Below are 19826 nucleotides of genomic sequence, written 5' to 3'. Positions count from 1 at the left end.
ACCACACCAGAATCTACACAGAACAGCTAATACCGGACACAGCTCTACAGACGCTGGGAGAAACATCAAAGTCAAGGAGCGCTAATGGAGCTTTTACTACTGGAAATACTAATGGAGCTAGAACACAGGTACTGTGAAACCACTACCAACACCGAAAGAAGTGTTGGTTCGCCAACAACCGGTCCGACCAGAGGTAAGTGTCATTCATTGTTTCATTTACGAAGCTGAAGACAGCAGCAGCAGCTAAACATCAGCTCCTATGGCCAACTCTGTCCTCTTCCTCTGTTTGGTCTTCCTCCTCATCATCACCTCTTGTGATTTCTACATTCCAATCGATTTCAATGCGCTCCGGTACAAATTAAAAAGGCTTAACATTACTCCTTACTGTTTTGGCTTGAGGAGCCAGGCCGTTGGACCGTTATATGTCATTTACCCAGAGAGTATTGCAGCATGAACAACATGGCGGCATTCCTGTGAAAATATTTCATTAAAATGTATAAAAACAAAATAACCTACAATATTATTACTGTATTGTTTTTATATCTAAAATAAATATTTCTCAAATAAGGTCTATTTTTATAACTAATCGTGAATCCCTTTAACATCTCCAGTGTATCTACATTCAAAAGTCTGGATTCCCCAGCAGCTGTCCATCAAATCTGAAAAAATGCAGATAGTTAGCATGTCAAGTGAAGAATGCAAACAGTCTTTCATGATGCATTGTGAGTCAAATGCATCAACCAGTCCAGACAAGGCACACTTTATCTATTTTCCCAGATGCAAAGCTTGCAGCTCTGAGTGTGTTATCAGTTGCCACCATGTGAGAGTGGTGTATCAGACAGATAAAAACCTGAAGCTGTGTTCTGTAAAGAAGTGTTTAAATCTTTCACTGAACATCGAGCCACCTCTTTTAAAATGCCAAATGTTCTTTCATTGCTGGGGCATAGATTTCATGTTTGTCACGGCAGAAAATAATAGCCTGGAAAGTGCTACTTTCAACCGTGATGAATGTGAAAAAGAAGAGCTTCATTTGAATGTGCCGACTGTGGGCGAGTGCATCCTATACCTCCCATAAAGAAGAGGGCATCCCTTGATTTGTCATTTTACTCAGTAGGTGGTGTTGTGGTGGGAGGAAATAGGAGCAGAGTGGCAGATGGATCCCACAGGCATCCCATTAGGCAAAGTTTGCTTTTATTTCTTAAGTTACACTGGTATCAGATGCTCCCTAAAGAGCTGATACACTTGTTTCCCACCATGTCTAACAGTACTCTACAATAAAGCTTGAAGTCACGACTAAAAACTATCTGCAACAGTACAGATTTATTTGTTCACACTTTTGGTGTTTCAGTTAACCAAACACAGACAATACTATTTAAAGATTACCTGAAAACATATAAAAAGTAGCTTTCAAATATTACTTGTAAGTAATAAAGGAAAAATCCAATAAACTAACCCCCTTCATCAGTTATGGATTAACTGTGATTAACATGTTCATAAATTTGATTTGTATTATCCCATCTGAAAACTTTAAGTAGGCTAAAAAAAGGTCTCAAAAATCATAAACTGTTCTAAAGGAACTCAAGGAGTGATGAGAAAAAGAACAACTAAAATCTGTTAGTCTGATAAGGTTGCAAAACAACCCTATCAAACAACTAAATGTATTCCTTAAAACTTCAACTGAAATAAACCTGGTCTCCCTCTTTATCATTTTGATGGTGGAAGTGTAATTAATGGATGGATGGATCAGTTTGACTTGTTTTAGGTTTTTTAGTGTCATGATGTCAAAGTGCAGTCAGGAGAACAGAATGTTCCATGGTTTAATGAAAAAAAAGTCCAAAACACTTACAAAAACTAAAAAATCCAGAACATGAGGCGAGGATCAACCGTGACACAGAGTAAACAAAGAAACCGGAGCAAACAGAAGGAACCAGTGGCAAGTAATGAGTCCGGGAGCTTTATAGGTAGGTTCAGAGAAGGGACTGGAGATGACTAAAGAACCAATTAGGAAAACTAACTGCAGCTGGGAAGGGAGCAGTGAAGCTTGATGAGGTAAATGACTAGCAGCTGGAGAAGGGGTGTAAATTTTTCTTTAGTTTTTAGCAACAGTTTGCATCCATCACTGTTGCACTAGTGCCATTTCTTGGATTTTACTACTCGTTGCCTTTCCTCAAATTCTCCTGAGAAAAGTATTTTTCAAAAAACAAAATATCTCTAATTTCCTTTCATTACCATTTAACTGAGCAACCACATTTTAAAAATTCAGTTTCTCATTAAAACCTATCTCTATATTCAATCTTCTTTGATTCACATATACAGGAGAGTAAATGGCAGAGTAACTAAAGCAAAAAAGATGAAACTACAAAGGGGAGAACCTGAATAATGACAGAAATAATTATCAAATCTAATAAAATAAATTCAAGACTTAAAGACCTCATACAATGCCATATTAAGACCGTTGTAGATAGATAGAAAAAAGGAAGAATAAATTTCTACCAAAAAACTCAATTTTGTGCTTAATCTGAGAAATGTTTTAGAAAAATCAAAGAAATTTCTAATTTTGAAAAGTGCAACATTTTCCACTCAGAAATGTCATTTTTTTGTAGAAAATATCTGAGGTTAGTCTAGAATTTTTTTGGTTTTTCTCTCGCAAATTTTTGACTTTCTAGAATATTTCTGAGTTTTTTGTTGGAAGTTTGTTCCTGCTTTTCCCCCTTCGATCTACAATGCCCCTAATATGCAACAGTGGTTTCAGCTGCATATTAGAACAATATCTCCTCAATGGAGAAAACATGTAAAAGTGGTGAACTTTCCTAGGTGTGGCCATCTTACCAAAATTGCAGTGGACCCCTGCCTATTCATAGGTCAGTATTTGTGGGTTCATATATTCTGTGGAACCAAACTATTCATGGAAAATCTGCATATTTGTGTTTTTCAAACAGATCATGTTTAAAATATTAGAAATAAAATGCAGCTGGGAATCTGAAATACATATGTGCAGTGTTCCTTGACCCACTATTGGCTGGTGTTTATTTTCCTAGGTGTTAATTGGCTGAATCCCCTAAGAGTTGAGACAAAGAAGATTGTAGATGTAAGCTTCTGCTGTAGTGCTGAGATGGTTTCCACTGTTGGCATTAATGCATATATTCAAGAGGCAGTTAAACAATTTTAGAAAGGATTTGTGGATTTTCACTCATTTTGAGTGGCTGTGGTCCCTGAAGTTCATTGTACTCAAAAAGCACGTTAACGACTCTTCCTGGAGGTCACTAAGGCAGTGTGGGTCTCTTTCGCATCAATTAAGGTCAAACCTCATATTTTCACAGTATGAAAGAGACTGGTTAGAAATGACCTCAATTAGAGAGTTACAAGGTGAAAACCACTGCTGAACAAAAAAACACAGCGAGCCTTCGATGTATCTGAATTAAATGAACTCTGAAAGAGAGGGCAGAAGGGGTGTGAATTCCTTCACACCAATGTAAAACACTCATTGTCAAATATTACAAACAGGTTTTTATTATATGTATTTCATATATATTAGGTTTATGAAGCAACTTCTATTTGTAGACAGTCAAGTTGGTGTTTTCCTCCTAAAAATGGAATCATCTGCTTTTTGGTTGATATTAAACTACTCTGATTTAAGTGTAGCAATAAAGCAAAATCTAACGAAATATGCAAGTGGAAAAACTGTGCATACCTCTGTAGGTGTATAATTACCATTAGACCTTGAGGTAACACTAAAAAATGCTGAATAGAAGAAGTATTTTTAAATATCTAAATTGCCGTCCTCAGTTTAAAGCTACAGAAATATTCAGCTTCTGTATAATAAAACTACAAGTAACCTTCAGATTGAAAGAGCGAAATGGCTAAAAACCATTAGTCTTCAGGAAGCTGGGGCTGAAAGTTGGCAAGCTCCAGCAGAGTTCCACTGAGGTCGGGAGATGTTCTGTAATTTCCGACCCCGAGCTAATCTGTGCAGCATGCTGTGTGGTGAGAGTGAGATTTCTTTTACCCGGGGGTGGGGGGAGATGAAGGATTTGTTGCATTTGAACTCCCTCATGTCTTCCTTGTCGTGTCTGTAATTAAATATGTGCTCCCTGGGAGACAGCGGGGTTCTGGGTAATAAAAAGCCTGCTTTGTGAGCTTCCACCTCGCTCCCTACTGCTACACTCACGCTGTTTTAGGTTATGCCTTTCAGCATGACGACAAACCCCAAAACAGACATTACATGCAGTCTTAACACTCACAAAGTAAAATGTTTGACTCAGCCTAGGATTATATCTGCCCAAACCATGTCACATATTTTTTCATGCAGTTGAATCATCTCAATCTAAGAAAATAATCTGAACAGGAAATGCTTTCCATGTAATCTTAGGTAGGACATTTTCTGCTTAAAAGCTGAGCCATGCTTTAGCATTTTTTAGTGATTTTGTTTCCTTTTGCTTCCAAAGAGACATGATTTCCTGGAATTTTGCAAAGAGAACAAGAAATATGTTGTACAACTGAAGAAAAGTATTTAAACTATATATATTTATCTTGAATGTTGAGATAAAAACATTTTTTTTTGTTTTTATCTTAAAAAATAGTTCAGTTAAATGTGATCTTAAAAACAAGTGGGGTTCATGGTCATTATCATCTTCAGATTACAAAAAAAATCTGTGGTCTAAAACTCAGAAATGAAATTTGATTAAAAAAAATAATTATTGGTTTTAAAGTAGCTTTATACCACATTTTTGCAGATATTTCAGAGGAATGGCAGGACAACCTGGATGCAGTATTCAAATTGGACTGACGATATTCACCCAACTGCTGTTGAGAGTTCAAAATGAATTCTGGAGTGTAGGTACAATAATAACTCCTTGACATAAATCTACATTCAGTCTGAAATTCAGGCTCTGCAGATTAAAATTGTTTCTAAATTAAGTTGCTGCAATGTGAGCCTCTGTCGATATGGGGACACAGATCTTTGCTTTTATAACTCGGCATAAATCCACTTTTATCGCTCCTGCATTCCTCAGGATAAATGTCCTCCACAGAAAACTATTGTTATCACTGTGAAAACAATAGCACACAGCATGTGTCTCCTCCTCGCTCTCTCTTAAGGTATTTCTATTAGCAGAACTGAATGATTTGTTTGGAAGGTTTATCTCATATTACCAACACAGAAGGCAAACGATCTGACTCAGAGTTCACTAATACTGGTTTATCAATGTTTGCCTGTGATTTATATGGTGATGATAAGCCTGCAGATTTGACAATAGAAAGCAGACGGAGGGAAATGTGGTGCTTTTTGCATTAGCTCAGATCCATCCTGTCTAAGAGCATAAACTCTTAAACTTTGCGCACAACTATTAGGCAAGTCTTATCTTTCAGATTATTTTTATCAATCACCAGCTACAGTGGTCTTAATTAATCCAAAACATTGGATTAATTAAACATGAATATTTTAGAAATACTAGAAGTGAGGTTTTGGCTTCCTTAGAAAAATATCAATATGTGCATAATTATTGGGCAACTATCGTACAGAACTATTACACAGCTAACTGAAAAACATTTTTCCCATGTCAACTTTTTTTATTTTGATCTCTTTAAATGAGAAATGTAAATCGTACAACTCAAAGCTTTTCCAATACATAGTTGTTGACATAATTAGTTCTGTTGTGGAATATAATTGAGCGTAGAGATTGAATGTTTTTGTTTAAAGGACGTGGTTCATTCCCACTGTTGCCAGATGCTTAGTAAGGATAAAGTGTTTCTGTAAAGGTGAAGACTCAATCCAATTAACCAGGCTTCTTTAGACAGCTAACTTTTTTACCAATAGCTATTATAGCATCCACTGCATTTGACTACATTGCATTAGAATTACAGTATTTTATTTTATGTAATTGAATCCACATCTGTCTATATGACTGAAAAATAAACCGGATTTATGTCAGTTAATATAACTGGAAATGAATTAGACCTGTTTGTCTTGCCAAAGGCGTTGGTGTGGCGTTTACTGTGAATGGGTTTCCAGTCTGTGACAAGGCGACATGGAAACACACAAGACAGCCAACCATGCCCACACCCACTATTCAAAGTCAATTATACATCACAATTCAATCCAAATATAAACCAAATGTATCAAGTTTAGTTTATTATTTCAAATGGTAAAATTTCCTGCTAAAGAAACCCAGCTGACTGCAACAGGTCAGAGTTTGTCGTAGCCCCTCCTCCTGAGCATGAATGTGGCAACATCAGACTCCCTGTAGACAGGAAGAAACCTTCAGCAGAACTTGGCTCAGTGTGAGCATCCATCTGCCTTGGCCGACTGAGGGTTTGAAGTTAGTTGGACTTTGCTGGCTCACACACTTTCAACATTGCTTTGTTTACAGTTATTATTAATTTGCTTTTTATCAACTTGTTCAGCACTTTTAAATTTGTAAAGTTCTAACTACACCTTTGGGGAATCTTTTAAAAAGTTTTACTAACAAATTTGTTCCAGAATCATTCAGATTACATTAGATTAGAATCATCTGCTCTTGTGCTTAAGTCTCTCACAGGTGTGGTTTTCCTGCTCTTTAGTGTTATGTTGTTGAACTGGGATCATTGTTTCAGTCCAGCATTATTTCCAGACAATTCCCCCATTACCAAGAGCTTTCTTTAATGGACAAATGTAAGCCGCGGGCCAACACAATCATTTTCAACTCTGCTGCTCTGTGAAATGACTCACCATTAGCTCCACTGAGGTAGCTGTCAACGCTCTAATCTCTGGCCTTTTAAAAAATCTAATTAAAGGAGAGGCTTTCAGGGTGTTTATACAAAAACATGGTCATATTCTTGAGAACAGTGGCCTTGTTGATGAGTAGGATCATTGAGGTTGCCCTCCAGTCTTTACAACATGTCAGATAGTTGATGGACTGTGAGGGAGGCAGGTTACCTGCATCATCCACCCAACCCCTCCACCCCCCATGCCACCTCCAACCCCCCTCAGGATGATGAGGGTGGTGGACAGATGAGTGTTGACTAAGTGATGCTGACACACCATTACTCGCCCACCTCTGTTTGGCTGAGAATAAAAATCCTGCATGTTTGTGTTCCCAAGTACAGCGTGCATGATTCCCACTGACAAAGTGGAGCGCAATCTGTTTCATGACATTAATCAAGAATAATTTATGTCTGACTGTATTTCAACAGATTTTAAACAAAGGAGAAAAGATGGACATCTAACTTGTGGCAAGCAACTTGCTTGTTAAAGATTATCTATTATACTTCCTTGGACAGGTTATACTTGCACATGAAAATGGCTGCAAACAGATTTGCAGATACACAACCACCCATCTTTGAAAAGCAGAAGTGAAGCCTCCTACACCACCAACAAGAATGCAGCAGATAGCCGGTCAACAACAAAAGACTTGTCTTTTCCAGCAGACATTGTACAGCACATACAGCGGTAAAACCAACTGACCAAATGTGCATGGAGCTTTTCTGCACCTTTTGTGGTTGATTTGAGCTATGACTGTCTAAGCAGAGGCTATAGTCACGAGAGTCTTAAGATCTCCCAGAATAGGCTGGCAAGTGTTGCTGGTGAAGGATGTTGACCTCCTCCTGAGCTGTTAATCCTACAATCCAATTTTGTATAAATAGAAGATAGGGGTATACATGGACAAAAAGGAAAAGAGAAAAGAAATCATGAGTTAGGACTTGTAATGATTAAAGAAAGGAGAAAAAATAAAGAAGAGGAGCAGAAGACATGATCTAGAGAAGAAAGAAGGTGAGTGGGTTATAAGTGAGGAAGAGGAGTTGAATGTTTGGTGTCAGCTTTCTGCCACTCTGCCTTTGTGAAAGCAGAATGGTAATGCTGCTGCTGCTGGGGGTTGAAAGTGGGTCTCTACCTGTGACTCAGTGGCCACAGCTGTCAGTCAAACTCAACCTGTGTGCCTGAGGAATATGGTAAACCTGCCAGTGTGGTCCCAGAGAGCCTGAGAGAAGGGAATCTAACAGAGCAGCAGAGTGACGGCCGAATCAGACTTTCAGCTGCTCGCTGCAGTTCAGGGAACACCTGCAGGTAAGAGACACAGAACATACCCCCATCTCTGCAACTGCTTTGTAGTTTTTTTAGAAGGTGTAATAGTATGCCAGGTTCTTCTACCTGCAGGCGATGTTGGAGGTAACTATTCAGTCGCTAACAGTGCACTTTTTCTCCTTCTCAAATTCCACTTCTCCACCTTTCATTTATTAGGTTCAAGAGGCTTTTTTTACAAGTTCAGACAAAACAAAGTTGGTTTATTTCAGACAGCTCTGTATCATATTTTATGCTTCTGTTTTCACACAATTAAGTACCAAATTTCAAATTCTGTTAATAAATGAGTTACTAGCAGGCATGTGGTTATTTTCAAGTGTCAAGTTTAAGAGTCTAATAGATGTTGAAAGAAATGATTTGTGTACAAAAAAGTAATAAAATGAAAGCAATTGCATAAACAAACATCAGACCAGATTTAAATCATGTTAAACTCGCCTCTGCTTGTCATGAACTGATAAATAACTGTACATAATTGAAGAAAGCAAAGGATATATGGATGGTTTTTGTTGGACTTCTTTAGCAATTCTGAGAGGGTGAGATCACAAAAAATTCAATTTGCAACATTACGTGCGTCAAAGGTGCCAATTGACACTCTTTAATTGAGGTGATGAATTTTTAGCACTTGAATTGGTTTGGTGAATCCAGCCTCTGATTAACTTCCTTACCTGCTTAAAAAGCATCCCAATGTGTGGTTGTTTGTTATCCGTCACACATTAAGATTGCATATAAAAAAATTCTCATCTGTAGTAGGTTTCTGTGTTCCCTACATGACTTGACCTACCTGGAAATTGGATTTGTTTTGATAAGAGATTGTGAGCTTGAGAGATTTTTTAGAACCTAACCCAGTTTTAAACTTCTCAACAACTCTTCCTTATGCATCTACTGTGGTTTTTGGTCTTCATTATGCAGTTTGTTCAATAATGCTCTCTACACCTCTGAGGTTGTATTTATTTGATATAATTACAAACTGAACTCTTATTTTCTAATTAGTTGACTATTAAAAGCATTTAGAGATAGTAAAGGGCACTAACTACCACTGAACCACACTTTTTCATATTTTAATTTTTATTCCACTTTTAGGCATAAAGTGCTGCCTTGTGTCTACAATATAAAATTCCAATAAATACGCTGAATGTTGTAGATGTAACGTGACAAAATGAGTGAAAGTAGTATTCACCTAATGGGTTAAATAGACAAATATGAATGTAATCACAACAAAAGTAGACGTAAAAATGAATTTTGTAGCATTAAGCTTAACCACAATGAAGTTTTTTTTATTTGACTACAATGGAAATGCCTCCTTTCACTTTCCATATTTATTAGGAATTTGGTGTTTATGTTTTTGCAGGTAAACTGCTCTGTTCTCTGTTTATGTAAATGAGGCCTTGATCTAATTTCTTTCTGGAGAACAAAAACTGATATATTCTGCAGTCCTTTGCCCTTTGTCTGACATGTATTTTATCCAGAAGGTTAAAATATTTTACTTCCTAGAGTATGCAGAATGATTAGGGAAAGTGAATCTAAATGACTTTCAGTAGGCAATAATTTGTCATTTTTACTTGGCTGCTTGTCTCACTGTTTGAAAGCGCAGCTTGAAGCTTTAATGTCTCTATTTTATGGCACATTGGCACAGGGTGCCATCTTTAATTAATTCTGGTAAGTGCCAAAAGTTCTGCCATTTTTTTTGCCAAAACCCAGCAGGAGTTGAAGTGCTACATAAATAAAATATAGCAAAATATAATAAAAAATAAGCAGAAATCTTTTGTTACCTGTAAATTTCTTTGACAGTACTGGAATATACTAAACATGTGCTGTTGGTGTGTTTTGGATGACTAACTATTTTTCTACTTCTTTAGTCCACATTGAAAATCAAGAAATTTATTAGATAGCTGCCAGGAAATGTAATTTAATAGCCACTCATAACCCAAGATAAATACTTATAGGTGCAAAAATTGTAAAGCATTTCCCATTTGCATCCTCTAATCCAGTGGTGTCCAAATGTTTTGCCGTGTCGGCCAGAAATGAAGTTTTATAGTTCCTGTGGGTCATAGAAAATAGATTGCTATTTAAGTAACAATACAAAACTATTTGGATTTTTTTTTACCAGCTCAAAAATAAACTAGACACGATATTTTAAAAGATTTTAAACGTGAGCTTTATTGAAGCTGTTGGCACACAGATGTCTCTAGAGTCTTGACAGACCACCAGGTAGATAATAAAATATCACTGGCAGAGGAATTGCCAGTTATTGTCAAGGCAGATAGCAGAAAATATTGTTATATATTATATATCTATCAATCTGGCAATCGGTATTGCCACATTGCCAGAATAAAGGGTTTCTTGTCAAAACAGGCCACAGAAAAGCTGGTGTGTGGCTTTATTTTCAGTAGGTTAGATTAACGGAACAATGTCTATGTGTAAGCTCATCCAAAATCCCTTAAATCAGGACTATAAACATCTAGCAAACCATCCTAAAACTTGGGAAAGTATAAATATCAACACTCACAGTTTCTTCCAACAGTAAAGAGATGATGAGAAGTGCTTAAATTGGAGGGAAGAATCAATGCATTATCACAGCGCTGGAGTTGTGGACTCATCCTGACAGCCTGTCTTTTCTCTGCACTGTCTAATTCAGCAGTGAAGAAAATCAAAACACCAGCTGCTACAACTCCTTTTGGCTTATATCAGCAAAAAAATTCCTTCCGTCACTAAAAACTGACAGATGCCACAGTCTTTGTGGTTACGTCTCTTCAATCTCAACTTACTGCTGCATGAACATCATGGTGGCAACACTGTACACCTTATACATTTTGAACAAGCAAATAAACGATGCTGACATATAAGCATATAAGATGTTATTTTCAGTATATGGAGAGGAGCTACTTTGGAACTTCTGATTTGTTTCAGTAAATCAGCAGATAGTTTTCATAAATAAATATTTTTTCAAGTATTTGTGCTTTGAGGATGGGATTCAAAGAAACATTGCTTCGACAGTAAAAATCAAATAAAGTTTGTAAAGGAATTTTATTTATGACTTGCAGCAGTTGCTGTAGAAAATACTTGTTAGACAATTGCGCATATGTCAGTCTGTCGACTTTGTTCTGATCAAACTTTGACAACTTGTCTTTTCTGTTCCCATCTTCAGTCAGTCTGAATTTTTCTCTGCTATTACCAATTCCTCCACACCAGAGCACAGCTTCTTTTTCTATTTGAATGTAGCAGAAACTTTCTAAAAGTAACTGAACAACATCTACAAAATGTAATACAGGTTCAAACTGATTGTCTGTGCCCTATCAGGTAAAACCTAGAAGATTTCCTTGTTTTTTCCTTGAGCACCACAAGGCTGCTGACATTTATAATTTTAAACAAGCAATGGTTAAAATTATTTTGAGTTGTTTTTTTTTTTTGAGTGTTTCCTTACATGGAAATGTTCTGAAAATATAATTAATTCCAAGGTGCTTTCTTACTGTTTTTTGCCTCAAATGATCAACTGACTGATGGAGTTTGGATTAAATATTTCCATTCGAGATACCATCAAAAATGATTCTCAGATTAATTCTCCCCATTATTGTTTGGAAATTCTCATTTGTCCAAGTAAAAAAATTAGTAAGTTACGTCGTCAGTCCTTGAAAAGCAAGTTAAGAAACTGAAGCCAACAAACTGAAAACTTCAAGAACCACAAGAAAAACTTAAAATTACAAACCCTTGTCATAAATTGCTGAAACACATGCAGCAAAATTAAATCGCATCATCACCAAAATCTTTGGTGTATCCATGTTATTGTGATTTAGCATTCGGTTTTGATGATTTTGTATCAAAAAATAAACTCTGGAAAAAAAAACCATTCTTGTAAGGTGACTCCCAAGGCAAACAAGACACTTTTGAAGCATCATGTCCTGCAGTCACAAGTGCTTTATCTGCTGTCACAGCATGAAAGAGAGTTTTCTGTGAATGGGGAGTCATGTGATTTCTGACACTCCCTTTCAAAGAAATCAAGAGAAAGCATGCAAGTTGAAGCTTTACTGTTGGAATGGTGTGACAAGAACTCTTGAGGGTAACATTGGTTTGATAAGATAAAACATAGTTCAAAGCACCAGAGTGCATTTTGGGTGATTTATTCACTGGTGATGCTACTGAGACGTGAACAAATTCAGAAAAGTCTGATCAGATTTACGTCTTGGGTTTTCTTCAAATAAAAACGGTGTAACAAACACACTGAGCTTTTATTAATAAAATAATAATAATAAAAGACAACCTGGAATAAAGTTAAAGGAATGACTGTTGTTTTTATCAGATGTTCCTAAATCATACAAAGCTTCACTCACAACCAAAACATGTTTATATTAGTATATTTGTTTAGACGAGTTATCTGAATCTGAGGGATTTTCATATTTTGTCACGTTACAACCACAAACTTCAAAGTATTTTATCTTGAATTCATGTGACAAACCAAAATAAAGAAAGGATAATCATAAAGTAAAAGCAAAATGATAAAGTTTTGTGCAAACAGAAATCAAAAAAGTTTGGAGTGCTTTTCATATCAACTCCTAAATGTAATGCAAAGCAATAATGGTTAATGAATGAAAGAAATGCAGAACTCATTCCACAACCCAGAAAAAGTTAAAATATGTTTACTGATAAGCACAGATTCTTCGAAAGGTAGAGATTTGGCTGAGTCAACACTGAACGTTGTTTAAAAATTAAACAGGATATCTGGTTACCAGGGATTGTTTCACCCACTGTACCACATAGAGAAGGAACGCCTATTCACTTAAAACCAAAGATGATGACATAAGAGGTAATTGTTTCTCCTGTCAAGTGGCAGAACATTAATCTAGTTGGTTCACTGAATGAACTATAGCAGGTAGTTTAACCATCACGACTAGTACATGCAATTACTTGGGAACATAAGGTAAGGTAATTTTATTTATTTTATTTATTTTTTATTTAGAAACAAGGCAATTCAAAGTGCTTTACATGAGTTAAAAGAAAATACAAACAAAATAACAAACCAAAGGAAAAAAGAGGAAAGAAAACTAATCTAATGTTGTTCTAAAGTATGTAAACTAATTGCTCCTGTTCAGGGTCGCTAAGTATCTAATTCCATTTCTAAATACTGAGTACTCTACAGTTTCTGGTAAAATAAGCTAAAGAGTGACTGATCTAATTCCTTAGTAACCTAAGCATTATTTTCTGGGAATATCTTTCTTCAGAAGGAGCAGGAAAGCTGGTCAAAGTTTGATAAAGATGGATGGAGCTAAATCCAGGGTGATCCTGAAAGAAATCCTATTAGAGGGTGGAGAGACCCAGTAAGTTCACTTTTACACAATTCTGACAGCAACAGATAATTGATTTTGCTGAGTAAAGAAAATAAATATTAAAGAAGTTAAGGCGGTCTGTAAATGCTCTGTAAAAGTGTGGTTATCTGTTCTGAGTACTCTGTCCTGCTGAGTTTTAGTCTCTCAGTTTAATATGCTGATAAGCAGTCATTCATTTAAGCTTTTTTGGGAAGCTGAAGTGTGAAAATAAGGAACAGAAACTAAGCGAGACAACTTTATGAACAAGCAGAGAAGTTAAGACAAGAATAAATCACACACTGCATACTATTTAAAGTTGATGGTGTTTCTGCTTGGACAAAAGTGACCTCAAAGATCAACTAGAAGGCATTGGGATAGGTTTTTCTACACCAATCAGTGTGAAACAGGAACATCTGGAACATCCCATTTGTGCATTTTACATGAATCTAGTTTTCTATGTTGACCAGAAGTCGGTGGAAGCATTTTTGACCTCAGCTTTATTCAGCATGAAGACATTTGAAGTGGAAAATATGTATGTATGTTTTTTTTGTCATTTAGATTAATCAGATGTTTTACTAATGTGGATTTTTTTATATTTGGTTTAACACTAGTCATGTCCATTTAAAGTACAGTGCATTATGGAGTTAGAATACGTTATTCATGCCAATTTTAAGGGGTAATATAAGGTATTTGGTTGATCATTTTCTACAACAAAAAATGTTTTAATTATTGTGAATTTACAATTTCAAATTGCAAGTATTAAAGTTATGCTTAATTAACATGACTGAACTCATTTTAACAGAGTTTTTGGTTCATGCAGAGAAACTGCAAAAATGTCTAATTTTATTAAAAACTAACAGCAAATAAAAGATTTAGATGATAACTTATGTTGCTTGCTTGCAATTGTTTCTGTTGAACAGTTAAAATTTTCAAGAAGATGGAAGACATAGAGACAGATGACACCACAGACAATGGCATGTATAACCTCGTGAGTCAAGGTGCAGTATACCTCTCAAGACTAAAAAAACATTAAACTTACTACATTGTGGTGGTTATGAACATGATTGTTAGTTTATAGTGTCAAGATAAAGAAAAGGAGCCATTTTGACTGTTCTCTGGTGGGAGGTCTGTATGCATTAGCCGTGTATCCCAGGCTTTATGCCGATTCTGTCAGACTCTATGGGAAACATCTGTGATGTAAAAGCTCTGACACTCCAGACAAAATAATCACAATGTCTACTCAGTTTTATTTTATACAACCTGACTTTGTGATTTGTTCTCAAATGCTGACAGGTGACAAAAGTAGGAATTAAACAGTGCATAAAGAGATGAGTGCTCATGGAAATGTGCTTCGTTTTTACGGTTCAGTTCAATTTAAACAAAAAAAAGTTTTATTATATAAATGCAATCAATGTCACACTCTCTTTAAATTCTGAATTTTATTAATAACTGTATATTTTGACAGTTTTGAGAATGTGAAAGAAACTTTTTTTTCTACAGAAAACCTTCCAAATTATCTATTTAAGTAAAATATAAAGAAATGTTTTTAAGTAATTTTTACAAATTGGGACAATCTGTTTATCAGCATCTATTTAGTATTGATAAAAAAAAAGCAACTACTCATTTGTTTTTTCTTAATATAGGGGACGATGATGGAACAAAGCAGCGACACAGATGTGTGCCCATTTGGCTCGGGTTACTATGCACCATTCTTTTGGCTGGAAATATTGGACAGGTTGTCCACTGTGAGTAAATTTTGAGGTGACATTTTTACGGGTAATACGTGAGAAACATGCAGCTAAAAGTAAAAAACCTGGTCAAATATTTCTGAGCAATGTTGCACATTAGCAGCTCTAAATATAGACAACACATTAACAATATTTTATTCCTCAAAAGTTTTCACACCTCTGAAAGATGTTCATATTGGATCACATTACATCTACACTGTCCATTGTATTTTATGCAATAAGCCAACACAAAGTGGTGCATGATTGTGAAGTTGAAAGAAAAAATGATTAATGAATTTCAAAATTCTTTACAGATAAAAATCTGAAAGTCTGATGTGCCTTTAGAATTACTCCCCATTGAGTCCGATACCACAAAATAAAATTTAGCTAATTAGCTTTGTCTTAATGTGTGTAAGTTTAACTTGAGTCTACATTCAATTGGCTCTTCCTCCTGGAAGGAACCAGCTACAAAGAAATTAATATATATCAAAGTTTATTCCTGGGTTAAAATGGTCAAGTTAAAGTTCAAACATGAATCCAATTTAAAAAAAAGAACAGCTGTTCAGGGAAAAATGTCACTATTGACAGATTTTGGTCTTAGGTCATTTCACAAATATACTCTACCTAATGTTTGCTGGTCACATAAAATTAAACTTAAATATATGGAAGTTGTAACATGAGCAAATGTAAAAAAGATTTATGGGTTGGGAAACTTTTGCAAGGCAGCATTGATGGCTTCTTTCATACATTCTTGTTTTTTTTTTCCTCTTAAATGAACCGTCTGGAGACATGTTGCAGGACCACCTACTGATCTGACACTACTCCAGGCAGACATCACTTTTTATCTGAATGTCTCCCAGTTTAAAAAAACCTATAAACAACCTCGTTAAAATCCAGTACAGCTGTCAGCAATCAAAAAACAATAAACAGCTGTCTGCTGGAACTTTTAAGATAGGATTTATTATTATTATTATTATTATTATTATTATTATTATTATTATTATTTGGGAAAATGTTTTCCCCTTTTCATTTGGATTATATAAATCAGTCTATTCATTGAATGTATTTTCATTGAGGTATTTTGTGTCTATTTGTTCTAATTGTTTCTGAAGCTGACTATACCGGCTAAGATTTAAATGCATCTCAATCATATTAAAAGAAAGTCTTTTCAGCAGAATGTCACATGTTGACACACTGTGTTCAGAGTAAATCTCACTGCCATTCTTTGGATTTTTTTACAGATTTCTGTTCACAAGATAAAATATTCAGCTTGTTTGTGTTGACACTGAACTCAGTGGAGTCAGTAATTATTTGATGCTGCTTTACTCCACTTATTTTTTTAGTTAACATAATTAAGATAGTAATAAGCAAACTTGTTGATCACCTATCTCTGGTGGTTTATTGAGAGGCCAATGCATGATCTTACAATGATTTCATTTACATTTGAAGAAGGTAGCAGATATATGGTCAAATGGAACATATTTTAAAGATTAGAAAGACTATAGACACGTTGAAAACATTCAGATAAATATATCATTTAGTACCACATATGGAAGTGGCACAGACTGGATTTATTTCTTAGGTGAAAAGACTGGAACTGGGCTATTCAAACTGCCATCAAAAAATTGGATATGGGGAAAAAGAAAGGCTGCTGTGTGAGCATAACCTTAGTCTACTTTCATTATAGCTAAATGTCTTACAATTTAAGTGTGATTTTAGTATCAAGTCTGGCACTGGGAATAAATATGCAGAATAAACAGCAAATCTACTGATTGACTATTGTTTCGTTCACAGATAAGATTAAATGTCCTGAATTAGTAGATGCACCTCAAGCCAACAACAACAATATGAATCAAAACCAACATGACCTCCTGGCTGCGGAAAACAACAGAATACAGAGTCAACATGATGTCTTATTTGTAGAAAAGCAACAGTTAGAGTTCCTACTGAAGAACCTGAGTGAAAACAACAAGCAGTTGCAGCAAAGTTACAGATCGCTGACAGCAGAAAGAGACGAGTTGAGGTCCATTTTAAGGTCTGAAACAAACAAGAGAGACCAACTCCTGGCAAATTACAGTTGCTTAAAAACAGAATGTGACCAGTTAAAAAAGAGCTATGAAGTCCTACAGAGGACTTTCAATGACTTACAAAGTGATTACAATAACCTGACTGCAGTTATTGATCAGGTAAACTCCAAATACAAAGATCTACAAAGAGAAAAGGAGGGATTACAAACACTATTTTCTCTAGAAGCAAAAAGGGATCAATCAGAAAGCAATTGCTCTTCACTCAGGATAGAGAAGGATCAGCTGCAAGAAAGCTTTGATATGCTAAACAAAAGCAAAGTTCAAATTGAGACAAATTATAGTTTACTCTGGAGAAAAAAAGAGTTACTACAAGCAAGCTACAATCATCTGACAAAGGAAAAGGAGGATCTACAGGCAAGATGCAAAAACTTGACCAACTCTACTGACCTGTTAAAGATGAATGACAAGATGACTGAAAAACCAACTGGTAAGGACTTTCTCTGCCCATTTTAAATCATTCATTTATTAAGAATCATCTTTACTGGCCGAATTGGAACTGAGGGTGTCGCGGCCTGCTGTGCTCCAAAACCAAAATTATTCTAAGTAAAGACTGTAAGTGGTTTGTTTCTTGAATGCACTTCAGACTGGATCGCTTTAACAATACGTCACTTATTTCTAGCAAAAATAAAGACGATAAATAAATTTGTTTTACAAGTTGACAACTTAATCTGAGTTTACAAGTTAAGAAAGTGGTCAAAAAAATAATTTTTAAAAATCCCCCGTCATCACATCTGACAAGACAAAAAAATCTCCACCTTGCCCCCAGTGTGTTATTAATCTCATAAATTAATGTGTCTAAAAGTTTCCAAACTAATCATAAAAATTCCAAAACAAACTAATTTAATAACAGATTTTCCAAACAAACTTAAGTATGTTCTAAGTGTTTAAAGAAAGAACTAGATTTATAGAACTTATGTGTAACCCTTTGTTCAGAAAATTATTTTGACTCAGAAGTTATAGACCAATTGCTATATCAATGGGATTGCAGTACGAACTAAAGTGAGTACAAAATGAATTAAGTGGATGCAGGTAATGAGCAAAAACCAAAATAGTTTTGTAGAAAAGAATTAAAAGAGTTTAACAATCACAGCTGGCAAGAACTATAACAAGAACAACAATAATAATTACAAGCCAGCAAATTAAAACCCCAGTGCTGTTGAGCTCAGTGTTTGTCTTTTTAGTATTTAAGTCAAAATGTGCCTTTAAGTGAAATTCTTTTTCTGTCCAGTGGTTACCACATGGATGTTCACTCTGGAGAGAAGTATGAGGTTCTTCGACGAATCTCCAGTTCTGCTCTAGGCACAGACTTGCCAAAAGGAATCCAGGAATCAGATTCAGAAAAAAAAAAAAAAAAAACTGGCCTTACCCAAAATAATGATATTACTGCATACAGCTAATAAAACCTTTATTCCTGTCTTACGGCTAACTACACCTAAGTTTTTATCTTCATTTCTTGTCTCATATACACGGAAATATTTTACATGCATGTTCTTTTTTTCAATATATATTTTATAGCACATGAAATTATTTTTAACCAGGTAAAACAAATAAATTAAATGTTTTTTAACCATAAAATTATTATTAATGCTTTGTAAGGATTTAAATAAATCATTATTAAATCATGTTTTAAGGTTTTGTAAATCATGACATGAAATACAATTAATTAATCATTCTACCAATAATTTGTCTTTATAGCGCTAATCTCCTTTATAGTCATACTTTGTATCAGTACAACCCTCTCTAGGCTAATAGGTTCATCATTTTATATACTGTAAACTTCATGCTGTTTACAAAAGTTACATTTAACATCAATAAACATTGCATTCAACTGAAAAAAAAAACAGTACAGAAAGAACTTAAAAGTGTTTCCTTATACTGCTGTGAACTTAAATCTTATTGGTTAATACCATATCTTACAGAAATAACATTTCCGGGGCTTTTAATCAGGAATAACTCCACCCGCGACGCTAGCATGACGCTAGCATATTTTCTCCAGCAAGCACAGGGTTTTAACTCACCAAGATTAGGTATCAAAATGGACAGCACGGTTTCCCTAGCTCGCTCTCCTGTCAACTGAACATAACAGATATTCAAAATTAACTTCTGGAAAGCGCAGTTACTTGTTTAGAATACTTTTCAACATTAGAATTCACCAACATATGACTCACAAAGTTCAGCACAGTTTGCCTACAGTCTGGCCTCGTCCATCTTTAAAGTACAACTGACAGTGAATTCGAAGTGAACGTTAGACAGGCTCGCGCTTCCTTTCCAAACCGGAAATAAAGCTAAGGAGATGATCACATTTATTTTCAAAATAAAAGTTTTTTTTGTTGTTTTTTTTTTTTCAAAATAAGAGCTCAAATGCTTTGAAGTGAATAAAATGGCATATGTGTATGTATGTCTGAACGCTGTATAAACATGTTAAAATAGTGCAAATATTGCATATTTTTTATTTCAGAGTAGTAGCTGACTGTTCTGCCTGTAAGACTGCAGGTTATCAGAAGAGAAATGGGGGTGGTTAAAGATATGTGGGTGGGGGTAGAGAAAACCAGAAAATCTGTTCTGATAATAGTCACTCATGAGTGTTAAAAAATGTTTTCCCTTCTTAGAGTTGCCCTGTCCAGCACATTGGAGGCTCTTTGAAACAAAATGTTATTTT

At 35.3% G+C, this 19826-nt stretch overlaps 1 long non-coding RNA gene across 1 annotated transcript; it reads right to left on the bottom strand.

Annotated features, from left to right (window-relative positions):
• Positions 1 to 10001: 10001 nt before the first annotated feature.
• On the bottom strand, positions 10002 to 19400 carry LOC106941179 (uncharacterized). The gene is made up of 3 exons (XR_001423289.1): positions 19336 to 19400; positions 19186 to 19240; positions 10002 to 10094 (listed from the first exon to the last, which is right to left on the bottom strand). It is a non-coding gene; the product is annotated as an uncharacterized LOC106941179 (long non-coding RNA).
• Positions 19401 to 19826: the final 426 nt, after the last annotated feature.

This window comes from Poecilia latipinna, unplaced genomic scaffold (genome assembly GCF_001443285.1).
Source record: "Poecilia latipinna isolate Pla-1442-1.1 unplaced genomic scaffold, P_latipinna-1.0 Scaffold3531, whole genome shotgun sequence".
Classification (NCBI taxonomy): Eukaryota; Metazoa; Chordata; class Actinopteri; order Cyprinodontiformes; family Poeciliidae; genus Poecilia; species Poecilia latipinna.
Note: the sequence above shows the minus strand (reverse complement) of the source record. Positions and strands in the feature narration are given on the sequence as shown.